Below are 10,000 nucleotides of genomic sequence, written 5' to 3' on the forward strand. Positions count from 1 at the left end.
TTCACCATTGCTGGGGAAGAGAGCAATATTCACAGCCAGCAGGTTACGCGTGTTTGTTGAACATCTGTCTTGGCGCCTGGGAGGAAGGAGGCTTATGTCTGCACTTGTGTCTACTAGATAGCATGTGTTCATCTTATGGTCTATCAAGTAGAGGAGGGGTTTCTCTGCCACAATGGGCAGTTCCTGGCGTGGCGGCCGAAGCTATGGTGATACCAGCGGAGATCGTGCTTCTGCTCGGGTGGACACCGCGCCCTATGTAAAGCGTTGCAGGACACTGAGCTATCGCGCCATCTTTCTGGGTCTGAGTGGGATGTAGGAGAGACTGCAGTGATTATGTTGTGGGAAAGGAGAAGCGGGATCATCGCGAAGGTGGGAGGAGTGCGTGTCCTGGTGGTTATGAAATACTTCTCTTGCTCTGTGAATTTATCGTAGCTTTGATGATTTGTAGTACTTCTGATAATGTTCATAATTGTTCTGAAAGATCATTTGTTGTATTTAGAGGGTAGATGCAGTTGTAGTGGCTTGATTTGGTGGTATGGTGACTAGTTTGTCAAAGGTCTTTACTAGAGTGTCGAGGGAAGGGGGAAGGAGCACTCTGTGACAGGTGAAGGGGAAGCGTCCAATGGATTATGCTTTTGATATAGTCATCAGTCAAGACCTGGTTAGTGTCACTAAGAAGACGTCGTAAGCGGCGGAGAAACTGAGAAAGGGCTAGTCCCTGATGGCTGCCTGTCTCAAGAAAAGTGATGAGTGCGACTGTAGGATCTGGCATCGCACATTCAAGGATGGTGGCTTTCGGCTGAGAATACATACTTATAAGCAGAGTCTCCATCCATCATGTAGGTCACGAGCTCTGAGGGAAGGCGTTGAACAAGTTGGCTGTATTGTTCCTCTGGGTATATACTTCTCGATTGGAATGCGATTGTGACTAGTATATACCAGACTTTGAGGTCGTTCATGTTGCATTCTGGAAGAGGTGGGAGGGCCTGGAGTGCTGTCCTAGTGTTGTATGCAATGGGAGGTATCATGGTGTATGGGAGAGATTAAGTGAAAAAGAAAGGGAGGGAATGAGGTGAGGTCACAATGAATGGAGAAGAGGTTTCTATATTTGCACTGAGTTTTTATATCACTGTATCACTGCTTTTGTTTCACTTTGCACTTTGTTACACTGTATATCACTACATTTGTTTCACTATTTTCGAGTTACTTGAGTGGGTAAAAACCAAGCTCAGATCGAGTCAATATTTGTGGCACACTCTAATGAGTCAGCACACGCCGGATACAGGCGGACTCGCCTCAGTACATATAAGCCCGGCGAGGTATCTGCTCCACAAATCTGGCTTATCCTTATCCTTAGTGCCACGGCACAAAGCAGCCATACTGGCACAGGGGCATTTTCAGACGCTGTATATGGTCTGGATCACCTAACTTTTCTCCTTCTGCCTGCACATCCTACATTGCCCGTTCTTTAGAGCTGGAGGTCGGCATCTTGTTGTATGACACATTACAGTAGTCATGGCAAATGTGCCATGACGACTATAGGTACCTGTGTGTATGTCATGGCGCCCGCCTGCAATGCATTTAGGTCACTAACCTTGCCTTTGTTTTATCGTACCTAAGTCTCTGGAGACCCTAGTTTGGTCTTGATGCAATTGTCAGTGAGACAAAACCCTTGGGCTAGAGGTCTATTAGACCAAGACCAACATCCAAGAGTTATGGGACTGCCATGAGAAACCAAGTCTGTGCAAGATTCTAACAAAAACGCAGGAGTCACCCAGAATTTTGTTAGCATAGTTCATGACTCTGAGCTGTCTGACAAGGATGTCAGACAGATTAACCCTGTGGCAGAAATTATCTGGAAATGCAAGTTCCTGTGAAGAAGGACCAACTGCATCTCTTTAAGGCCTTGATATGATTTCATCATGCAGTGCACCTCTCAGCTTATTATTTTGTGGCAGAGACCAAGAAACTAACTGTGAAAAGCTCGAAACTGAAGTTAGCAATTTTAACACACATAATATGAGCTAGTGCAGGTACAATATAGTATACTGAGTAGGCGGCCATCTTGCTTGTTTACAAACAGGCTGATATATTACATAATGTAGGGTTAGACTCAATCCTGTGCCTTGGCACATCTAGAAACTAGTTCTTACATGAGATCATTGGGTTCAGTTGGAAGAACCATGCGTCCAACAACTGTCTGCACTGACTGGTTTAGAACTCACACAAACTGGGACTCTTATCAGACTATATGGACACCTATATTGACTCCCTGAGAATGATCCCACCCATCAGTTTGCCTCCTCCTGAAAGAAAAAAACGGATTAAGTGAAATAGGCAAGATAGAGAAAGGGGGCAGACAGCAAGACCTCCTAGTACTCTAAGAATCGAGTCTGAATGTGTGCAGGTTTAGAACTATGAAGAATATCTAATAGAAGAAAAGTTAGGCATGTTAGTGCGGTGCGAAACAATGACGAAAGTAAAAAATGAATGGCTGTTTAGGAATGTAATAGGTTGGTTTGTCTTGTGTTGATAGTGGGATAGGTACCACAGTGGTGATATTGGTGACTACAGATGTAGTAAAATGAGTGACCAATAGAAAAGGTCGTATCTTTCTCAACGGATATGGATGACAATGAATGTATATAGACATGGAAATGAGACTGATCAATTTTCAAATGAAATGCGCGATTGTTTAAATACTCCTGGGAATAATGTTAGCATTGTGGTAATGAGATGGAGTAGTTGGAAAATATGGAGTGTCTATTACAAATGACATTAAAGAATAGCTCTTAGACTACAAGATTGAGTTACTAGTGGAAAATAGTCTTTGGTAAGAAATATATATATATATATATATATATATATATATATATATATATATATATATATATATATATATTTATATATATAGATATCTTGGGTGAGAACAGACCTGAATATGTTGAAGTAAGTCGGTCCACTACCTGATAGAAGATAGTGTAACTGGCGAAAAAAGAGAGAGGGACGTGGAAGAGAGGTACTGAGAGTAAGCGAATCTACAATTTTTACACATTGATGTCTCCAAAAGGATCTAGTCACCAAGAAGTCAGTTAGCACGTGACTTCATCTGTTTACACAAAAAATCATTTTTAATATAATTTTCTTGTTTCTGTTCAGTTAGCTTTGCAAAAATCATAAACTTCTTCAGCATATCATCTGATGTTTAGAGGACTGCAGTATTTTTCAAAGCTTTTTCTACTGGTTTAGTGATTATTTTCCCGTCAATTTGGTTCTAATCTAAATATAAGGTTTTGGAATTTTCTCTTCTGCTCATACTGTTTCCAATATCATCCTGTTTTCTTAGTTTATTTAAAGTGATTTCAATGATATCGTGGTCTGAGTGTGTTGTATAAACTGATGATATGTTGTTCCCGTCCTATCAAATGTATTTTCCTCTCTTGTTGGGATATTGATTATTTTATTATTCTATTACATTTTATTCAAAATCTAGAAGCTTTCTTATTGCTTTTCAATTTAGTGGAATTCGATATTATTTAATTTTCTTTGTTTCCCAGTCAATGAAGAGGAAATCAAAGTCAACTATCATTGATTTGTGTAGTAAATATCACAGCTCTATAAAGTTATTGGAGTATTTTGTCACAGGGTCATTTTTTTCCGCTGATTCTTAAATGATATTAAAAGTGACTCTCCTAATTCTATACATTTTTATTTCATATTAGCTCATAGTTATTGATTTTAATTGCTTTACTGTTTCTGTCATCATTTACGTGTGGTGCTTAAATGAAGTGTCATCCACATTCCTTAAACTTGTTCAATATCCGTCATATTTTTCCTGGTAGATGCCTTTTTTTTCTTTCTTTCTTTTTAATTAAAACCTCGTTTGATCCATGTTCAACCTATTCATGATTTGCATGTCTTTCTTGTACATTACTATTTCATTAAAAAAAAAAAATTATTACCCTCTTTGAGTTGTGAATTAAAGGACTGACTTTTTCGCTTTACTGGTTCATTCTTTGGCTTCCGTTTACATACTTTCTTGCAAAGCCTTGTCTTCGTTACCTTTTTTTTCCTTTATTTGTTATTTCCTCGGCATTCTGTTTCATTTCATCCTTATTCAATTTTATTTCATTTCGGCACTGAATCTTCCAATAGGCCCTCAATTTTTTTTTTCTTACACCTTTTATTTATACAATACCCTATTTCTTTCAACATATGCATTTCCTGTGTTCTTCCAGCTTTCTCGTTTACACATGTCTCACAATACATTTATTTTTTATTTTATTATTATTTTTATCACGCATACGGCCTGTTTCCTTGATATCTTTTTTCAAAGATGTTTAATTCTACCACTGAGCTACTTACACATTTGTAGCCATTTTATTACTCTTTGTATTATTTCCAATTAACTCTTTCAAGAAAAAGGCTTCCGATACCATCACAGCTTTGCATTTCCCAGCTCTTTTTCAATGCCAGTTTTTAATTCTAGTACAGCCTTTTTTATAAGTTTATTTAATCACTTATTTTCAACTCTTCAACCTTCAGTTTTACTTAAGATTCCTTTTCTACTATTTAAATAAAGTTCTCCCATTTGTATTATTTTACTATCACACTTTTTTCACACATAAAGCAATATAAGGTAATATTACATTACAAATTTAGGTTTTAACATGGCCATATCATCTAGTATATCGACTAAAAAAAAAATACAATCACATAGCTCTTTATCTATTCATTTACCATCCAATCAATCTGCTCAGGTGTGAAAATGCAATGTTGCCCTTGATATAGGCCATAGAATGATATTAGTCTTAATTTAGGATATAGTGTCAGAATATCTTTTGGTTCATCAGATTATATGAAATAGCTACATAGCTCTGCGTACCTCATTCTAGGTGGTTTGAGAGGATGTTTTGCATGGCACTGAGGTATAATGCACAAATATTCGCTTGTATTCATTGCAAGGTTTACACTTAGTATCTACTGTATTATATGCTACACTGAACTGCCAGCATAGTCTATATCTAAGCCTAATACTTTCGGTCAAAATATCACATTGTCTTGTTCTTATCATATATGATCCATAGATAAATCTATCCTACGAAAATTGGTCATAATGTTTTAGGCTGCAGCTCTCAGGTCTTTGAGAGTTTCTTAGCTAAAGCAAGTCCTCCTTGTTGGAGGTTCTAATCATGTGCGAAATTCTAGCAAAAGTTATTCCAAGGTCTATACCCACACTTTGTTTATCACATGCTAATTTTGTTAAGCGGTCAGCATGGTTATACTTCAAAGTTCAAATATGCGATGGTATTCACACAAAATATATATAATAGCCTCGCTCTTTAGCATGATGTTAGTTTATTCTGATATAATTTAAAGTCTGGGGAGTACTTTGCTAGTCACAGAAGATAACGCCTGAGCTTTGATTTAGAAGAAATTCTGAGGCTATGAGAATTCCTGCCAAGGCCCAACCTATGGATATATGTAATTGGGTTATGCATGTATGTGATACTTTTATAGAATATAAATCGGTCCTGTCATTTAAGCTTGGGTTCACTACTTTATGTTTTAGTTTCCTTTGGAACTTTATAAGATATAGGAGTTCTGTATTTGTTTTCACACCAAATGTGGTATGGATGTATAATATTCTTTCGTAGACAGAGGGCAAGTTAAGTTCCGTTCTCATATTCACAATCCTCGTTGTTTTAGAGGCACTAAGAATGATCCCCAGATCCTCAGTCTGTGTAATTTCTAGATTGGCTAACTCTGATTCCTTAAATAATGCATGGTGTAAGGCATGTGAGGCATACGACTGATCTTATGTGTGCCAGGTAGAAGAGTCAGGCAATGTTGACATTGATGCCATGCTCTCTGCCAAACAAAGGCCTTGAGTGGCTTCAGTCGTACCAAGAGTCTTTTCTTCAAGTTTTTGCTGAACTCTGACAGTCACTCCAAGGTAGTTATATCAATAGCAGAAATCTAGCTCAACGTCATCCATTAGAAATTTTGGCAACGGGACGGGATTGTGTAAGGATTCAGATCTTACATTAGATTTTCTAGCCGCACTCCGTAGCCCTTACTGAGAATATATCAAGCTTTTGTTTTGCATTCTCTCCTCGTATAAGGATTTAATGCAAATAATTGAGCCATTAGCTTCAAGTGGCATATCGACCATTAATCTGTGCATAAAGTCATTGAATAACATGAGACTAAGTACGCCCCCCTGAGCTGTACCAAGTTCAAATACTTCAGAATAATAACTCTTGACACGCTTAAAAAGAACACCAGCAAATTGGTTCGAAAGGTATATTTGAATCAAAGTTAAGAGCTTTTCTTGAATACCAAAGTTAGCCAGTAGCTCAAGGATGACATCTCTGATTATAATATCAAAGACAGATACAAGATCAAGAAAACAGTCTGTAAGACTAGGTGTGAGTTTACTAAACATTCTGCACAGCAGTGCAGACGGCTACGTCCTGGGAAGAATCCATACAGTCTAAGGGTTAATTTTGTATGTATGCAATACATTAGTCTGTTCAGAACTGTTGTTTCAAGTACTTTGCACATACACGGGGTCAAGGAAATGGGTTGGTATTTATCAGAGTTTTGCATTGGTATGGGAATAATTAAATATGTAGTCCAAGAGCTTGGGAGACTTCCTTGGGATAGGGTTACCTGGTACCTAATCAATGAGTCACTGGTACACTGTGGTGTTGAAATCCCGGGGCCGTCGTTTTAGCTTTATGAAGTGCATTATTTATTTTCCACTCAGTTAAATGAGTAGTAACTCAGTGGGGTCTGTGGCAGAACAATCTATGGTAATGTTAAAATTTCTATTAATTTTCGAATTATTGAGATGACCATCTTCTGTGGAAGTGAATTTTGTTCTGAACCCCTGATCTAGTAACAAAAAGATAAGCCAGATGCTTCGCCGGGCTTATATATATTAAGGCTAGCCCGCCTGTGTCAGCAATAGCTGACTCGTGAGAGTGTGTTAACGAGTGTTGCCTCGATCTGAGCTTGGTCCCTACCCACCGTGCTGCCTAGCCACAGCAGTAACCGCCAGGTATCTAAATCATGTTAGCCTGTCGTAATGGGCTGAGGAACTGCAGAGTGGTGGGTGATTTATTGTCAGTCTATTGTTTTTCCCCATACCTCAGCTATAGACATTTGATGATTAATTTAATAATTTGCAGGAATTGATCCCTGTGTTTATTCATAGTTCGACTTTTTAATGCTCTGAATTCATTGTTTTGAAATGCAAAAGATTAGCTGACGTCATATTATCCGTACATGAACTGCAAGCTCCTGAACTCTTCTATGTTCCTTTGCTAAAGTGGGGGATTGACCCACCTCGGTCGAGTTTTTTTTAACAGACCCAAGTAGTATAGTAGTTAGTGACAACTCTTGTCAAATCCCGAGAGAACTGTTCGATTTGTTATTACATAGGTGCTATATCTTTTACAAACACGTGTCTAGGTTGACTAAGTCTCGAATCAGGGAAGTACAAACATTGCCATGTACATTTTTTTTTACCAATTATGTAATCTAACTTGCCACCTCCCAAATGTGTCTGTATATATGTGCCATGTACTGTTCTTGATCTACTATTGACGAATTGCAGGAATTATTCCCCATTACTGCTACCCTGCTGGTCTCCAGAGTCTGTGTGTCTAGCATTAAAGTCATCCATGCAAAGTGTGCCAAAGAATGAAATTTACTTAAGAAACTTTTCAGAAATTCGAGGATCTGACATGTACATTATACAATGAGAAGGAGCCAGAGGCAGTCTGAGTATCTAGATGATGAATTTGAATGTCAGAATTCTCAGATTTGTGCAGAGTTATATCTACATGCCAACAAAGCTGTTATGGCTGTGTTTATATATGAACAGTACCCTATAATGGGTAGTATCACTCTCATGTTAACATTGGCTAAAAAAGGTTCATGTACGCAAATCACATCAACATTGATTTTACGAATATAGTATTTTATAAAAGTCAATGAGCCTATATCTAATACTACGCATATTTCATGATATAAATTTGCTTGTAAACTTTTCAATAAAATAACAATGAAAAAATGTATAAAATATTATACTAAAGTGTCGGGGTTTGTCTTAACTCTTTTCCACTTCGCAGCACAGCCCCTCCGGATGATATGATATATACAGTTGGAGGACTGTCATTTCCATTCATTCCAATGTCTGCCTCTGTGTCATCGGTAGCAGCCTTAAATTTCCATCATTAATCAAAAGATTATTGCCAGTCATATATGGTTGATTTTCACAGTACAAAACACCTCGTCACCTCACCTGTTAAGTAAGGATTCTGATGTTTCAATGTCGCGTGATCTCAAATAGGGCAAGTCATTCCATACATTCATACACTTGGCCACTTGCAGTACAGCTCGCTGAGATTCCCCCAGCCCGGTCAGCGGGCATCCCCGGTCTTGAGACAAGAGTTGCCAGTTCGTTTTTCCCGGAGGAAGACGCCTCACCTTCAGGCGCTACTCTGTTCGCTGGGTCAGTTGGCATAGTGGATGCCAGTCCTGGATGGCATTTGAGCAACAGTGGTAGCATATTCGTTGTCTATGTCAGCTATACAACGCAGTTCAGAGTTTTCACTGAACGGGATTTCACAGCGAAGGGTGACATTACAGGCGACATGGGCTAGTGCTCCTTTGTTGTGCTGACTTCGGGTTTCCTGGGCAGTGAGTATGGTATCACAAATTGGGGTCAGAATTGATATGCGGGAGTTCCTTGGTCTTGTCGGGATTTATCCTCGACGAAATGGAGGAGGAGGGGGGGGGGGGCTGGTTGGGCCGTGGCCGGGAGAGGGGAGGTGGATGGCCTACCCTTGAGCACCACACAGTTTGTCTCCTCAGGGGTGCAAGACCTGTGCCAGGCTGTAACCCCTACTTTCCGGCACGCGAAGCATTTTGCTGGTGCTGCTCTTTTTCTCTTGTTATGGTAGAGACACTCTTTAGTTGAGTTTTCTCCAGCAAACGTTGCGTGTTTTGCATAATTTCTACAGTATATAGCTACATGTCCACAGTCAATGTAGTTGTTACAACATGTACATATGTCGATAAGGCTGTTTTTCCCCTAACGAGGTCAAGTAGGGTTTCCCCTGATGGCTGTAGCCATTTAATTTTCTCACACGTTGCGACTGCTTCAGGAAATGCCTGTCGCATATAACTCTTGCGAGGTGCGAAGGACTTTCGTCCTTTTCTTGACCTTTTTTTTTTTGCGTCTAACGTCAGAAAAGCCCTTTTTCGTCGTTCTCTTGTTAACCTAGGGCTTGATCATCATCTTGGCTCTCAATGACGGATTATCACTATTAGTTACAGTCTCGTGCACCTGATCTTACATGATTTCAAGATTTTAAATCTCTAGACTTGGTTATGTCTGGTCAAGGTTCCCTTTGGAAGCAGCTGGCCCAGGCGCTCTCCGATGAACAGCCGACCCGGCGTTGTTGAACTTCTCCCTCTAAAAGAATGCTGTCGTAGAGCAAAGCGGTTTGAAGAGAGAGAAATGACGGACAGCCTTCTTGTCTGGGCACTCCTCTGATAAGGGGGATAAGCCCAAATATGTGGATGGACTGATATACACTTTTTATCTTATGATGACCAAAGACTGTAGAATGGAAATAAATAAACCACAAACTTGATGAACTATACAACAATTGTGAAAGTGATAGAGGAAGAAGTATAATAAAAATCTGACCTGTAGTAGCAAAGAGGCGATATGTTTTTTTTAAAGCAAAGGGAGGAACCAGAAATGTTATATTTGTTTTGAAAATGTTCATGAAAAGAGGATTGAAATGAAAAGTTAAATCTACATGTGTTTCATAAATTTAAAAAGTTTTTTTGACAATATAAAACACAGGAAATTATTAGAATACAATATTGATGGAAAAATCTGAGGATCATTCATATTCAGATCATCAGATTACACTGGAATTGTCAATAAATCTCATAGGAACTAAATTAGGTAGCC

This window comes from Penaeus japonicus, unplaced genomic scaffold (assembly GCF_977035675.1).
Source record: "Penaeus japonicus unplaced genomic scaffold, GWHDUDI00000001_assembly GWHDUDI00000011, whole genome shotgun sequence".
Classification (NCBI taxonomy): domain Eukaryota; kingdom Metazoa; phylum Arthropoda; class Malacostraca; order Decapoda; family Penaeidae; genus Penaeus; species Penaeus japonicus.